The sequence below is a fragment of the Lissotriton vulgaris genome, chromosome 4_1 (assembly GCF_964263255.1).
Source record: "Lissotriton vulgaris chromosome 4_1, aLisVul1.2, whole genome shotgun sequence".
Taxonomy (NCBI): Eukaryota; Metazoa; Chordata; class Amphibia; order Caudata; family Salamandridae; genus Lissotriton; species Lissotriton vulgaris.
The window spans coordinates 641,840,548-641,856,978 of record NC_141691.1 but is presented as its reverse complement, the minus strand read 5'-3'; the positions used below and the strand labels follow the sequence as shown (position 1 = coordinate 641,856,978).

General features: G+C 43.5%; 2 pseudogenes; both read left to right on the top strand.

The window, feature by feature from the left end:
- Window positions 1-11,693: 11,693 nt before the first annotated feature.
- Window positions 11,694-12,645, top strand: LOC147722369 (18S ribosomal RNA; annotated as a pseudogene; the record flags this gene model as incomplete).
- Window positions 12,646-13,612: 967 nt separating this feature from the next.
- On the top strand, window positions 13,613-13,756 carry LOC147722368 (5.8S ribosomal RNA; annotated as a pseudogene).
- Window positions 13,757-16,431: the final 2,675 nt, after the last annotated feature.

Here is a 16,431-nt window from a genome sequence, read left to right as displayed (position 1 = left end):
AGATGAGGGTCCGAGCATATCTACCAACACCTGCAAACACTGCTTATTTGGGTGAAGTCAGGGGTGCCCTACCAGATGAGGCAGAGGCGGGTCCTAACGCAGGTTCAACACCCCAGGAGATCGTCAAACTGTACAGAAGTACTATCATTAGTAGCTAGTGACAACTCCTCTATCTCTGCCAGTTGGTTATAAACAGTGCAACCCTAAAAATGAACCCCTGAAGAGAATGCTTCTTGTTTGGCACTAATGTATTTTACTCATGCCGAAAGCACTTTATCCGCATATATAGAACCCTGTTAAAGTCAATGAAGAAAAACACGGGCTGGAACTTAAGTACTCTAACCTATAAATAATATGGGAAAAGTCGCAAAGAACATGGATAAGTAATTTGTCCCCTCACTCGTTTAGTTATTATCACAGTTTTAGGAAAGAATTCTAACCATAAGATGTATGAAGTATAGAATTTTATATGTATGTTTTGATTTTAAATGAAGTATTTTTGTATTGCAATGGTTTTAACTAACTATGCACATAAATAAACTTAAATGGTGTGAAGAGGTGTGGTGCAGCGGCCAGGGCTGCTGCCTTTGGAGCACAGGTTCCACGGTTTGATCTTCGGCTCCGGCGGCAGCTCAGCTCAGCACCATGTGACTTTGGGCATTAGCTCACTTAATTTCCACGATGGCCCCCAGTGCTTTGAAACCCGTAAGGGTGAATAGTACGCACATTAAAAATACAGATTTATTTTATAAACTTGAACTCTAACACTACTTTACCCAACATGGACAACCTCTAGCCAGAACCCATCTTTAACTTTTCCACGCAATCCTTATCAGAAGATGAAATATCACTACTGAGTAGGGGTCTTTCCTTTGTGCCAAATCTCTGCCCCAATTTTTGGGAACTCCAACTTGAGATGCTACTATTTTGTAAGAAAATACGCCTACACCCTCTGCTCCAAGAAAATCCCAGTACTTCTTGTGCTGCCAAATCAAACTTTTATCCACCATCCACCTTCTCGCCTGCACATAGTAGCCTTCCAGCAGAGAAAAACACTTTTGAGAAAGTGATTCTCAAAGAAATCTATAAACTAGAATCTAAACAAGGGTTTTACTCCTTGCAATCTCCCTCTCCTTGAGAAACAAGCACTAACAAACTCAAACTTAATCAGCCAGCTAAGGTGGTGGCATTGTAGTTCTGGGCATTGATCCATATAAAACTGAGATCCTCAGAAAATTGTCCAGTACTGACCACTATCTGAGTCTATGAAACTCAAAGCCTTAATCCTAACATCACAGAAAAAGGAAAAATAGAAGGCTTCCTGATTCAACACAAATTTCTCTTTCTAGATACGAAATCCCCTAGTACACCAGTTATCAGTACTGTGCCCAAAATTCAAAAAAGCACTCAAACTAACACTGGTTGTCCCATTGTTTCAGGCTGCGTATTCATCTTGGAGCCACTGGGACAATACATATACTTTTCATTAAGGACTTTGTACCCAAAACAAGCTGATACATTATAGACACAACAGACGTGATCACTCAAGAGGAACATCTTCCCTTTGGCCCCAAGCTGTCATTCTTTGCACCTTGGATTTAGAATCTCTCTACATAAACATTCCTCAGAATGATGGCCTGGGCGTCATTAAAAATTCCTGAATTCCAGGTCTGAACCTCACTTTATCCCGACACCCTTCATTCTACGTCTTCTCATGCTTTGCCTTACAGCAATTTATTTTCCTTTGACGGACAATTCTATCAACAGGTCAAAGGGACTTTAATGGGAGCAGTTTTTGCTCCCAATTTCACAGTATTGTACATGGACAACCTTAAAACTAACAACATACTAGCCCCCACCAATCTGTTTTTTAATACTGTGACCAATTGGGAACGCAATATTGGCAATATTTTGTTGATATGGTAATGCACTGAACCAATACTACTGACTTTTCTTGACTGACTTAACATCAACTGTGATAGAATTAAATTCACGCTCACACACAGTAAAGTCAGAGATTGCTTTTCTAGATCTTTTGATTAAACCTGTTGATGGTGAACTGTTGTCCACTTTATACAGCAAGCCGACAGAGAGGAACAACCCTTTTCTTCTATGACAGCCATCACCCCAGAGCTTTGAGGGACTCGCTCCCCTTTTCACAATTTCTTCGTATTAGAAGAAACTGTTCATTTAAACAGGATTGTTTTCATGAAGCCAACAATCTGGCCACAAGACTGATTACCAGGGGTTATCCTCGCAAACTTGTCTGCAAATCCATCAAAAGGGCATGGTATTGCCCATGAGAGACATGACTCACCCCCACAACATTCAATGATTGTCTTGTTTGTGGTACCACCTTCTCATTTATTTCCAATCAAATTTAGAAATGTATCTTTAAGCACTGGCCAATCCTCAATGCCAGAGACCTCAATCTTGAGCACCCACTTTTTGTGTATCACAAAATTCACAACATCAAAGACCACTTAGTCTGGGCTAGCCTCCAGCTAAAAAGTCTACACATACCCTTACAGATTTATGGATATAACCTCCTAAGTCTTACACTTTAAATGTGGAAGTGGTGTTGTGTATCAATTTGCAATTGAAAACAAGGATATTGCATTTGGTGAGATCAAAATAGCTATTACCCAGTAATACTACAAATGTGTGTGCAATTTTTTGCCCCTGTAATAAAATATGTATCGGTGAGACAACATGGAAAATACACATTCACATTTGTCAGCACAGAAGCTGCCTCCACTGCAAGGTACCCAATGCACTATTGGTCGCACATTTAACGGACAAGGGACACATGGAGGACAAGATTCTCCGGCAAGTGATCACTGTGGTCAAACCACACCTCAGAGCAGCAACAGTCTCCACACTAGTTTGAATAAATTAGAGGATTGGACCTCCTTGGTCTGATAACCCACTTTTTTAGTACAGAAACAACTGCCTTTTTGCAGTGAGCTTGCATTGTTAGTCATGTAATTCCTTGTCTCTCTCTACTTTTTATGTATTATTTGTATATGTACAGTATTAATTTACATGCTCTCCTTTTGCTTCACCACTGTTTTTTGACCTTTAGTCATGAAATCTTCATATACACCAGTTCTATTTCACATGTTCAATGTATTGTATTGTATTTGTATTTATATAGCGCTTACTACCCCTGACGAGGCATCAAAGCGCTTTTTTGAGAAGTAGCATGCTACTCTGGAACCCATAAATGATTAGTGTTGAATTAGTATAGTGAAATATGAATGTAATGTGGGCCGTGGATAGGTTAGTCAGTTATTTGGATTCAGAAGGATAGTGGAGGGATAGAAGAGGGAAAAGGTTTGCATTTACATAGTGCTTGCTACCCCTAATGGGGTGCTAAAACACTTTCTTGGAGAGTAGCACGCTACTCCGGAGCCCATAAGGATTAGTGGTGAATTAGTATAGTGAAATATGAAAGTAATTTGAGTGGTGGATATTAATCAGTTATATGGATTGAGAAGGATAGTGGAGGGATAGAAGAGAGAAAAAGGTTTACATTTATACAGTGCTTGCTACCCCTGATGGGGTGTTGAAGTGCTTTTTCTGCGAGTAGCATGCTACTCCGGAATCCATAAAGGATTAGCGGTGAATACGGCCTGTTGCAGCATCCAGCCCAGAGCGGAGGGAGACAGAGACCTCGAAGGCAGGGAAGCGTTGTGGTCGGACCCCAGACCTCCACTCGAAGGGAAGGCAGCAGCCTGCCGCAGCAGAAGACATGAATTCTGGAGTCGCATTCTCTCAGCAGATGTGGAAACTGAAAAGATCTGTAGAACCCAAAATCATAACTCCGTCACAACCACCTGAGTAAAATAAAGAGAATTTATTTAACCCACACGAGAGCCTCAGATGGGTGCTGAGTGCTCGCACAGCAGAAGTAAAACACAAGCATTTATAGACACAGACCACAACATTCCATTATAATGTGTCTGTGTAACAGGTCATGTCTAGGCCCTCATGTCCGGGCAGATGGTGAAGAAACATTTTGTGCTTGGAAACTTTCAGTACATCGTTACACAAGAATACGTTGGAAATCACCGGATGTGCATGTGACAAGTCCTCTGCATCTAAAGCCAGACGGTTAACTATTACATTTACTCTCAAATGCAATCACAGTGGTCTACATTAGCTGATGTGGCTGAATACACTTTTGAGGCCTACAGGGCCTGTTGCTAATGCAATCAGGCAGAAATGTTATAACATGGAATTGTACTTTTTGTGCAAGCCTTGCAATGTGTCGCGTTACAGGCAGCTTACTAAAAGCAAAGCTCTAACTCTTATTTAAGACTGTCACATGATATCAAGCAATTATTATAGTTGTATATATTTCACATCATCAATGAATTATTACAATGCCACCATTGTTATCTAAAGTTAGCTTCCACACATCCAGAACAAGCGCAATTTGGAACACTTACAGCAACATGCATCAAGCGATTTTGGAGTCGCAAACAGTGCGAATTGCAAAATTAGTCCGTTTGCGATTCCAAAGTCACCTTTTCGGATGCATTAAACAATTTTTTTAGAAATCGCAATTTTTTGCGAGTTCTAAAAATGCGATTGCATTTAAGGAATCGCATTTTTGCAATTCCTTAAATGCAATGCATGAATGTTTAAAAAAATTAAAATTCGCAAATAGGGGGAGCAAATTAACACGAGGTTGAACCTCGTGTTAATTTGCGAAATCTTTCAAAAATGCAATCTTGAAAGTGTCATGTTACACACACACATGTGCTTTGAACATGTGTGTGTGAAACTTGCACTTAAACATTTCAAGGGTGCAGGTAGGGGTCCTTTGGACCGACCTCAGCACCCTTGAAATGCATTAACAAATTGCGATTCGCAAAATGAAAATCGCAAAATGCTAATGCCTTCCCGTTGATTCCTATGGGCCCTTTGGCCCATAGGAATCAATGGGAAGGTTTTCCTTAATTGTGATTCGCAAAATGTGAATCTCAATTAAGGAAATTTAAGAAATCGCAAAAATATTTGCGAATTATTCATGCATTGCCGTTTGCGATTTCTAAATTGCGATTCCTTAATTTTCGCAATTTAGGAATCGCAAACGGGTGCAATGATGCATGTGGCCGTTAGAAACGCAACTAAAATGCAGTACAGATCTAGAAACTATATATTCTGTTCAAGAAATATATGAGTGGCTACAGGAAGCTTTTTGATATCCTGATGCTACTCAAAACCACACAACAGAACAAAGGAAGAAATACAGCGATAAAAGACATAAAACTACAAGTTAGAAAGCTGCAACGTGCCTGGATCAAAACAAAAAACAAACGACAAATTACACCTACAGAAAACTAGCAGATTATACAGGTCAGCTATCAAAAAAGCAAAGAAAAGGTACTATTCAGCCAGACTTCTAAATGCTAAATGTGCAAAGAAAGAATTTTATAAAATACTCAATGAATTTCGTAAACCAAATTGCCTTAAAGGAACACATCACATTACTCAAGATGTCACAAACAAACTGGCACATCATTACACAGACAAAGCAGACATGTTGGACTCGTACATAAAACAGAGACAAAGCACCAGCGCTAAACCTTTTACAAAACCACAATCCAAGAATACTCTAACTCAGCCTCTCCGTTCCTTCCAACACATTTCACACAATGAATTTATGGACCTGGTCACAGCAAGCAGGCCCTTTCAATGCACTACCCTATTTCTCACCCTATACCTCTATCAATATATCCTCTCTCTCAGCAATGTACCTATGCCAATATCCTTCCAAAACTGCCTCTATGCCTGGTTCAACATTGCCTTAATTTATATCATTCCGCATGTTGCATTCCAATTTGGCTCATCTCTGTGCTTTCTAATTTTCAATGTTATGCAGATCTGTCAATATGCTATGCAGTAGGATTTTCTTTTCCATTTCCAATATGGCTGCCTCAGCTTGTCTTTAATTCATTTATTCACTGTGAACAACATTAGTTTAACTTTGAATGTAGTACCTATACTTATGGCACACATCAGTGCACCATAGTTTCCTCATTGTATATATTTAGGCTGTGTGGTTTAAACTATATACATTTCTTATTTGCCATATCCAAAATGGCTGCCATTGGCTTTTTTTATTTATTTACTATCAACGCTCTTGTTCTCTTAGCTTGCTCCTATGCACTACTTCATCACACCTGAAGCTCACGCTATATCCTTTCTCTTCCACATACCCGACTGATTTGGGTCCTCTCTGCATATGGTGAATACTGCTCTACAGTAGGCAAATGGTCTGCTGCCCCCTACTCCCCAACTGCTTTACCATCTACATAATAGTCCAGGGTACTGATCTATCTCTGCATTATTTTAGGTCACATGCGCTGTATCCAGGTCTTGCCTATCCCATATCGGTTTTACCACGCTGTCAGCATTGGATATTTTAACATTTCTCATCTTGGGCACAAGCCATGTCCCCCAGGTATGCGTAGGTAATGCTGGCTCCGACTCCCTGACCGCCTTAGGCACCCGATCCTTCTCTGCATGATTTTAGGTCCAATGCTCTGTATCCAGGTCTGGCCTATCCAATACTAAAACCTGGAACAAGCTCCATGTGAACATCAGACGCTCACCAACCCTGCACACGTTCAGGAAGGACCTCAAGACCTGGCTCTTCAACTGATCAGGAGCAGCACCCCCCTAGCGCCTTGAGACCCTCACGGGTGAGTAGTGCGCTATACAAACACCTGATTAATTGATTGGCCTATTCCTTACCATGCCCATCACGCTGCCAGGGTTGGTCTTTTAAAATCCTTATCTTGAACACAAACCGTACCAACCAGGTACCTGCACTTCCATCACATGCAAGACCTCCCCTTATCATGTGGTGTTTTAATCTATTGATTAAATAATCACTATTATGTCTAGTTGAATCAGATCCTGTTTTGGCACTATGTGTGACACTCATCCTCCCGTCCTCGATTGGTTGGGGTTCGATCCATTTTTCCGTTATTCCCATTGGGTTAGTATGTGTAAAATGAATTATTTCACTCATTGCCCCTGTATGGTCTAATTAGCCTCACATTCCCATCATTAGTCTCACAATAGGCACTCATCAGCATATGTACATCTTGGTCTTCCACCCATCAATTACCACCTCTCTCAAACATTTGCTATGTAAATATCCTAAAACTCTTCTGCTTCTTTTTATTATTCCCCCTGTCCTCTCCCCTCCTTTTGTTGTTTCCCAACAGGCATCCTTCTAAGGCCTTATTTACCATGTTCTGATGATGATCCCATTGTTATAGGGATCACAGCACCTTCAACTTCAGCACCTTGACACTGATTCATTCAACTTATCATTGTAAACATGTGAAATGGTGTTTGTTATATGCCTGTGGCTCAATTGTGGATTGTATTTTTGGCCACATACTGTAGTTCCTGAATTTGTGAAATGCTCCTCTTGAACACTGTCCCACTTTCTATGTTCTATCTATTTATGATGTGAATTAAAGCAATTTTTCCTATTGGAACTCCTATAACACTGTCTTCACTGTGTCTCTGTGTGGACCATTATCTGCTACCTACTCTGTAAGTAACCACTGTTCCTGTAGAATTCTATAATAAAGAACACAACAATTACAACTGGTGTTGCCTTTTGACAATGTCTTTAATGATGAAGAACAAATAGAAAATAAAGTCTGACATACTTTTATAGGCCGTCCCTATCTTTTTATGTGAGGAGTTCTCAGCCCCGACTTCAGACTCTCCGCAGCCGTAAACATACTTTTAAATTGCAATTTTATGAATACGGAATAAGAGTAAACTTATACATATGCGTGAGTTCACTTTTGTGATTCAGGCCCTTAATCTTTATTTTCCATCCTTTTATGCCTTGTTATTTTTGTTAAGTGGACCATGTTAGTTGTCACACCTTCAGAAAGATTTCACTTTTTACCTCTATGGCATAAAATTCCTAAAAATTCTGAAATTACAGTAGACAAAGGGTGTCGTATATCGACGCCATATTCATGTCTGCCTGTGGCATATATGACCTTTTATGCTTCATCCATAACATACATATTTTGCATAATGCCTTATAAGGTGTTGCAATACTGTGGTTTTAGTTAGTTGTCATTAAAATTCCCTTATGCTCATCTACCCATGTTTTATGTATTCACCGCAAATACACAGTATAAATTGATGATTACAGAAGCAGATGCCTACCATGAGGGATGTAAAACAAATGCAATAAGGCTTTTTGTGAGAACAAAAGGGACAGTATTCTGTCTAAGAGGGAGAAATGATAGAACCATCTAGAGAGCTGCAGCTACAAGGACAACTGACATCCATCTTCCCAGGCATAGCCCATGGATATGCATGGGCTCTGTAGATCTAAATTTACCAGACTTTACCACACATCTGTTGGTCTCCTTAAACACTTCTCATAATGACAGATTGTTAGCTACTAGCAATTAGGGTTAGTAGACTATTGTTCAACCTGGCCCCCTCTGCAGGATCACCCCCAATGCTTTGTCTTTTTCCCTGAACTTTTTGCTGTATTTCTTTTTGTTGACCTTGAAGAGATAATCAGTTCATGTTTGGTGTCTCTGGAATCACAATTTAGAATCACAACTCAGGGTGAAGTCGGATGTTAAATCTTAAATCTGAAAATGCCACTTTCAGAAAGATGGCATTTTCTTATTTTAACCTTTTTGTGCCTCTGCTTGTCTCTGAATACACATCTGAGTTGGGTGACAGCTGGACGTTGTGCACTCCCTCTAGACAATCGAGCAAATGGAGAAGGGGTGTGACATTTGCATCGTGATGACCCATCACCAGACTGAAGGACCTTCCTGAGCAATATTGGGAGAGAGGAGCTGTCCCCACACAAAGAGCTATTTTTTAAATTGTGAGTCTAGAGACACCAAACTTCAAATTTCTATCTTCTCCCAATTGGAAATTATACATAAATTGTTTTTAAGGCAATCCCAAAGTTAACCTATGGGAGAGATAGGCCCTGCAGTAGTGAAGAACAGATTTAAGGGAATTTCACTACCGATACATGTAAAACTTAAACGTGCATGTTCTGCTTTTTAAATACACTTCACCCTGCCAATGGGGCTACCTCAATCCTACCTTATGGGTGACTTACATGTAAAAGGAGGATTTGGACCTCACAAGTAGCTTAACTTGTCAGGTCGAAATGACAGTTTAAAACTGCACACCCACGCCCTGCAGTGGCATGCCTTTGTCATGTTTAATGGGCTACTGAGTGGGTGGCACAATCAGTGCTGCAAGCCCATTAGGAGCATTTAATTTACAGGCCCTGGGCACATATAATTCCTTCTTCTAGGGACTTATAAGTAAATTACATATGCCAATGTTAACATGTTTTGAGTACAGAGCATATGCACTTTAGCAGAGTCCTAAAGCCAACAAAAATGAATTCGGTACCAAGGGGAGAAGGAAGGCAAATGGTTTGGGGGTGACCCTGTGCAAAGGGCCATTTCCAACAACCTTCAATCGGACAGTGAACAGACAACAGGCGGAGCATCTTAGGCAGTTGCAGCAACATAGCAGCATCAACAAGGAGCAGCAAGGGGTACTGGCAGTTTTTGTATCCTCGAATGACAGTACCTTTCTTGATTCTCTCTCCTCTGTTTCATGCCTCAAAATATGCAGTGTGATTTTCACAGTGCACGATGTCCAATAGATGGGAAAGAACTAGGCCAGAGTAAAATTTCTGTTACGTCACGATAATTTTAAATGTATTGCATAATTTTGCTTTAAACTTGGTCTGCGAAACTCGGAAATGCATGGTGTTACAAAACATTGCACAATTGCACTCAGTTCAGGAGAACAAATGTGCATGCATGAATGGGAACGATATGAAGAACCAGAACCCAAGTGGCAGTGTTGGCAGTGATTGTGTTTCTTGTGCTACTTTGTAGCTCAAAATACATCCTCACATCAAAAATGGACATGAAGATGATTTTATGGTAAAATTTAGCACTGGATGCCTGGATTCCACTTTGTGAAGTTCTTCAGAATTTATAAATCGTATATTTGCATATTTATGCAAAATCAAAATGCTGGAACTTTGCACACCCCTAAAAAGAACACTGCATGTCTTCACATAGAGCAGAACCCTGTATATGCACCCACAGGACCAAGTGTTAATGAAGGCTAAGCAACAAATGTCTAATCCGGCCAGAATGCACAGGGCCAGTGAAAGATCCAGAGGACGCTTGATACTGCATATAGCCGCTGGCACATTTTGATGAAATATTCAACCACTCCTCTGTCTGGAATGTAAATAAATGCATGTGGTGCAAATTTTAGTGAGAACTAAAATACCTTATCAGGTGATTTAAAAGTGTGACATTTTCTTCTAAGTGTATTTGACATGCACCTTAGTTTCTTCAATAAAATGTGTATCATACATATTGAAATAGATTCCAAGGCTTCCATTGCAAAGAGGAATAAGATTGACAGAATCAAGATATGTGCTGGACACGTATTAGTGTGGTCGTCTTTATAGAGATGGTTTTTAAGGTAGCAAATCAGCCTTCTTTGGTTGCTTGTAGAAGACAATATCCTCCTTGTTCGTGGTTGTTTAACAGTAAGATTTGAAGAGCATCAACCAAATCAAAGACAATCAAAGAATAAAAAGCTCTCATCGACCTAAAACGAGTAAAATTGGTTATCAATCTGGCTGACAATGGCGGATCAATCTTAATACAATATATGACAAATAAAAAAAGAAGTGTTCCACCAATTACATAACCAAGAACTTGATATACCTATACATGTTAACCCAGCTAAGGATATTCAAGATGTCATCAAAGTAGTTATAGGCAAAGACCTCAAGGAGAGGTAGCTGTCCAACAACAAACTTAATTTTCTGTGTAAAAACATCAAAGAACTCTAGTATTCTATCGGCTCCCAACAATATATAAATACCTCAAACCCTCCCGATGCCCAATCATTTCAGGATGTGATTCATTACTGGAATCTCTATCAAAATGTATGGGCACATTTAAAACACATTTTGTGGCTCTTTAAAATGCCTATTTGAAAACCACTACAGATACCATCAAAGTAGCCAAAGCACAGGAACCATGGATTTTCAGGACTTTTACAAGTGTGTGTTCCAGAAAAAGCAGTAATAGAAGTGAAAGACACCTCTGAACAGCACAACAGACCAGACTACTTTGTAAGTTAATTCTGAATTTAGTGAAAATCACTCTTCAGGAATACGTACTTCCTCCAGATCAAAGAGAAGAAATGCTATGCTTCTTTGCACCTGAGACATCAAATGTGTTTATGGCTGAGTATGGCCATCATATGGATTTTAGTGAGATTATCCACTTAAAGTGAACTTAGTCAAATGGAAGAGTGCATATGTGATGGTGACACACAGTACAAAAACTAATGATTGCTAGACATTCCATTCACAATTAACTACAACAAGGATAATTTCTAGTCATGGGGCTCTTCCACAAATATAGCAGGATTTTAATAACATTGAATGAAACACATTGACAACAACACCATCCTCTATTATGGCAGCCAACAGGCAAGAAGTCTATGTGAGAATCTACCAAATAACCAATACATATGAATATGGCACAATTGTACCAAAAAGATCATTTGACCTAATACACTGACTAAGCGAAAGAGAAATTCTAAGAGGGTATCATAAGAAACTGATGGATCAAAAAAGGCATTGGCACACTTCTGGAGAGGCTTTCCATCAACTATAAGTGAATTAATTCCTAAAAAATGAAAAATCCTGAGCATCTTAGAACAACTACTCAACAAACCATTTTGGATTATGCTGCAAACGAAATCGACAAATTCATCTTATAAAAGCACAGGACAGTTACTCTGAGAAAGTAAATGATGCCGACTAGCGATCCAGCGGCGTTATTTCCATGACCTGCCAAGCAGCTTCCAGGAAACCAAAGTCTTTGGGTTTCAGGGGGAGTATGGTTGCAAAGATGAAACTTAAAGGAATCGACTGAAGGGCTCCATCAGGAGTGGAGCCTGTGACTTAATTAGACTCAACACTGGAAACCTCACCCAGCCCGGACATGGAAAGGATTGACAGATTGATAGCTCTCTCTCGATTCTGTGGGTGGTGGTGCATGGCCGTTCTTAGTTGGTGAAGTGAATTGTCTGGTTAATTCTGATAACGAACGAGACTGCTCCATGCTAAGCGACCCCCAGCGGTATGTGTCCAACTTCTTAAAGGGACAAGTGGCATTCAGCCACACAAGATCAAGCAATAACAGGTCTGTGTTGCACTTAGATGTCCGGGGCTGCACGAGCATTACACTGAACGGATCAACGTGTGTCTACCCTTCGCCAACAGGTACGGGTAACCTGCTGAACCCTGTTCATGAAAGGGATTGTGGATTGCAATTATTTCCCATGAACAAGGAATTTCCAGTACATGCAGGTCATAAGCTCGCGTTGATTAAGTCTCTGCCCTTTGTACACACCGCCTGTCGCTACTCCCGATTGGATGGTTCAGTGAGGTCCGTGGATCTGGCGAAGTGCCGAGAAGACTATCAAACTTGACGATCTAGAGTAAGTAAAAGTCGTAACAAGGTTTCCGTAGGTAAACCTGCGGAAGGATCATTAATGGTGGAGAGGCCTGTGCGACCGATGGCGCCAGCCCGAAGCCCTTGGCCGCCTCCTGCAAGCACGCACCATAGGCACAGGGCCGGCCCTGCCCTGGTGCACCCCATCTGGCGGAGTGGTCCGCGGCCGCATGGGTCTTTAGGGTGAGGACTGGGACTTCGGTGGGCCTCTTCCCCCCAGGGAAGGCCCGACCGATGCATCTCCGCCTCTCCGAGATGGAACCCAAGCTCACCCGGCACGACCCCCTCTTCCCAGCAGTGGGGGTTGAACTGAATGGCACTGCATCCCGGGCTGGTACCACCCTTCCCTCGAAAAGGCCCTGATGCCAGCTGGGCCCTCCTGCGCCGGAGTCCTGGCCCAACCGGGATCTGGGAGAATGAGGAGGGGCCCTTCTCATGTGGCAGGGCAGCCTGGAAGAGAAGATGCCAAGGGCCTGCGAGGGGACCCCTTCTTCTCTCTGTGGGAGGCGTGGGAGATGGGGAGCTGCCTGGCACTTCCCTTGCAGTGCCTCTGACCTGGTCGAGGGTGGTGGTGGGATGATCACCAGCCCGCCGGCACAGCTCGGGCCGCCCAGCAACGGACAGCTGATGTGCAGGTGGGGTGACCCTCGCTCATTGCTAGGTACCCGGTTCGACCCGGTCCCGTGCGGCCAGGAAGAAGGGTTTGAAGACTTGTGCGGTCCCTCCCGGTTACCCCATGAAGGGACCGGCGCTGCGGGGCTGCCTGCTCCCGTCGCTCCGGGAGCCCCCTCCCACATTCACAGGTGGGTGGGTGGGGCTGGACTCCTGGGCCAAGCGCATTGTAATGGTTTTTTTTCAGCCCAATGGTGCAGTCTGACTCCCAGAGAGGAAGCCTTGAACGGGGCGCCCGGGCCATCTCGCTGCGTGGGTGGTGGATGGACGGTGTCGCCTGCCTCCCGCCCCTCCTGCACCCGCAGGTAGGTAAACATTTTCAAAAAGTTGCCTATGGCAATTGGCGGTGGATCACTCGGCTTACACGTCGATGAAGAATGCAGCTAGCTGTTTGAATTGCAGAACACATTGATCATCGACACTTCAAATGCACCTTGCAGCCCCGGGTTCCTCCCGGGGCTACGCCTGTCTGAGGGTTGCTTGATCATCAATCGCCCCGGGGCTTCCCCGGGACGTGGCCTGGGCCATGGTAGGGTTAGTTCTGCTAACCCTTTGTACCCCCACAAGGTCAGACTCCATGATCGCAGGCACATCGGGGACCCACCTGCGCAGCCAACTTCCCGGTGAGGGCGAAACCCTTCCAGATCCAATCCGAGGAAAGAGTGTGCACGCTACTGGGACACCAGGCCTCTGCTCCAGCATTTTCATCCGAACTACGACCTCAGATCAGACGTGGTGACCCGCTGAATTTAAGCATATTAAAAAGCAGAGGAAAATAAACTAACCAGGATACCCCCAGTAACGGCGAGTGTAACTCGCGAGTGTAACTCTTTGTAATGTTCCCCACGCAGTTTAAGGTCATTTTCAGGACGCTAAAGACTACCCTCCGCCTGCTCCAATGACGCTGATGACTCCTGGTCCACCCCAAGGTACAAGTCCTGTTTCAAGTCACTCTCTCCCCTCCGCAACAATCATGCTCATTTTTTCTGCCAAATCTGTGCCCAGAAACGTTATCTCTCCCACTCGTGTTGACTCTGCCCTCTGTCTACCCCCAATCTGGACAAATAGTTCACACTGCCCCTCACTCCCTCCCTCATTAAGCAGCAACTCTCCCAGCCCAACCGCCAGGCTCCCTCTCTTATATGGTCCACCGTCATTTCACCCAAGATCGGGGTAATCAGAACCCCACCGACTCTTTTCGTGACAACTAGTTCCCATAGCCATCTACTTCTCCCATCGCTACACAATGGCTTTGCACCCAAGGGAGTCCCATGGCTCGTATAGCAGAGAGGTCCTTCGCATGCCCGCAAAACACAAGTCGTCTTCAATTGCCCATAGTCGTCACTCCCAGACTAGGGGAGACTCACCTCTCTAACAGCAGCTCGGCAACCCCGTCTATTTAGTAGGCAACAATGTCACCGGGCACTCCAACCTTCGTCGGCCCACTTAAGCAGGCCATATGAAACCGCAGGGCATGAATGCTTTCGCTATTAGCTTCCCCCAGGCTTTCTTCCAAAGCAAGAAAAAACTTAAAACATAATCTAATCAGCCAGCACCCAGAAACGCTATTTGTGGACACCTAACACTGCACCACCAAAGGGCAGATAAAGATGGATCTCATCTTCCACACAGGTAGACCTCAGATCTCGAACACCACATTAAGAATGCAACTTCACATATCCAAAACCACGACCACCTCACATAGCTGTAAACTGACGACCTCTCTCCCCAACCAGGCTACTAGAAAAGGGAATACATCTGTGACCATGTATTCAAATGGCACAATTTTGATACAGGCTAACAAAGAGAGCTTGTAGGCCTTCGACTCCTTCGACTCCTTCTTCCCTGCTCTTCGTTCATCCCTGCTTTACTTTCTGCGACCTGCTCCTCCGCAACCTCTTTCCCTGGCCAACATGCCCCATCAGGGAAAGCAAACACCTACTCCCGCTCCCAAGATGAGACCCTTCAGCCGCCCCCCTAGAAGCTCCTCCCACTCTTCTGCCCCCTTGAATCGTGATCTTCATTCTTCTGGGGTCGATCCAGTCCCTCCACCCCCTCAAACTCATCCTCGTCATCATCACTCCTCCATCCCTCAGGCTCGATCTACTGATCTATTCACCACACCCGCAGATTAAACGAGGGAGAGCCCTCGATTAGACCCCCACCGAATGTTGCTAACAGAGACAGCTGGGACGATCGACCTTCCATTAGGCCCCACAACTCGACCCTGATCCCCACCCAGAGAGATTTCCCCACCCAAAACCGCTCACCCCCAGCCCTGGGGAATTTGTCGCTACGGCTGACCCTAATAGAAATCCAGCTAGAAATAATATTCAGGGGCCTTGCTGAAATCCTAACCAACCTGGAAAAAGTTCAAAAGCCCCAGCAATCCCAACCCAGGCCCTCTTCTCAGACTGACTCTATCCTTCTAAAGCCGCATCTCGGGCCCTCATCCGCACCCAAGATCCAGAGGCAGAGTCCTACCGCAAGCGACGCTGAGATCCCGTTTCAGCCTCCTATAGGAATCAAAGCCCCCGCATCTGGGGTACAGATTCCTCCTAGTAAAGATGCTGAGATCCATTCACAAAGACCCTCCGGAACTAAAGCAGCAATGTCTGTTGAAGAAGCTTTGGTCCTAGCCTCCACCTATATTTCTCTTCTCTCAGCTTCCCCAAATTCCAATATTCAAGTGATCACAGGCTTCAGAAGAGACCACCCCCCTGAAAAAAGCACAAGACCCCCACCCTCCCTTTCCTTAATACCGAGGGCCCCATCAGCAGAATATCCGAGCAATAAGAAATTATCCACTAACTGTATGCTCCTTAACTGTTGATCAGCCCCCAAGCACGCAACGGAATTAGCGGAAGCCATCCTCTCTCAGGATTTAGATATTGCGTTCATCATGGAGAAGTGGCTGAATGAGATCTCCTCTCCCTGTTTTGACATGCTGTTTCCCCCATCACCAACAAAGATAGAAAAGGCCAACGAAGTGGAGGTGTTGCCATCATCTATAGGGAGGACATAGACATCACTGTAATTGACTCCTGTAAGCATAGCTGCTTTGAATGCCTCACTGTCAACTTCAAAATGAAGGATAACAGCCCATTAGTTGGTCACCTGCTCTATCACCCACCAGGTGACATCCCCACATTTG